This window comes from Coturnix japonica, chromosome 3 (assembly GCF_054131305.1).
Source record: "Coturnix japonica strain WE chromosome 3, WE-NBRP24, whole genome shotgun sequence".
NCBI lineage: Eukaryota > Metazoa > Chordata > Aves > Galliformes > Phasianidae > Coturnix > Coturnix japonica.
In genome coordinates, this window is record NC_140665.1 from 18,858,230 (window position 1) to 18,859,030 (window position 801).

Below are 801 nucleotides of genomic sequence, written 5' to 3' on the forward strand. Positions count from 1 at the left end.
TTCCATTTGTACGCTTCCGTGACTGCAAATAGTTTGACGCTTTCTCCTAAGTGGTTTCATTTAATCTGTCCAATTAATGAGCAAAACCGATGCGGTTTTGATTGTTGTTCAGGCTTAGTATCCATTTTTTCTTTTCACAAATCATTTTTGCTTGCAGTGACTTAGCTGAGAGAAAGGAGAAAAAGGGCCGATGAATTCTGTGCGCCGTATAGGAAAGCCACCACCTTTCCCTCAGCAATTCAGCTGCAGGTCCATCACTGCTCCTAGCAGGTAGAAATTTGTCACTGTAAGTACCTGGAGCTCAGCATGCGATGCACAGAACCTGCTGGCACCTGTCTCAGAGCTCAGAAACATTGCACAAGACATAAACTGTGCAACTTCTGGTATTTCAATCCCCTTTATAAGTTAAGATCACAGAATCACAGAATCACAGAATGAACCGGGTTGGAAGGGACCTCAAGGATCATGTAGTTCCAACCCCCCTGCCTAGCAGGGCCACCAAACATACACAAGATAAACTTATTTCAGCTATTCTACTTGTCTGTTAGCTGTTACCTTTAGTGGAGGGACAAAACCCATTTCTGAGGAAATAATCCAGAGGAAATCTGCTTTCCTTACACTTCTGTAAGACTCTGGAGGTTTTTTTTCCCCTCTATTTAGATTGATGGCAGGAGATGCTTATTTTTTAAAGGAGGAGTGAAGGAAGAAAAGGGAGAGAGTGGCTCTGCGCTTCCAGTACCATTCAGTTATGTATATTGCACAGTACCATTTAGAGTTGAAGTATACTGCACAGCAAAACTA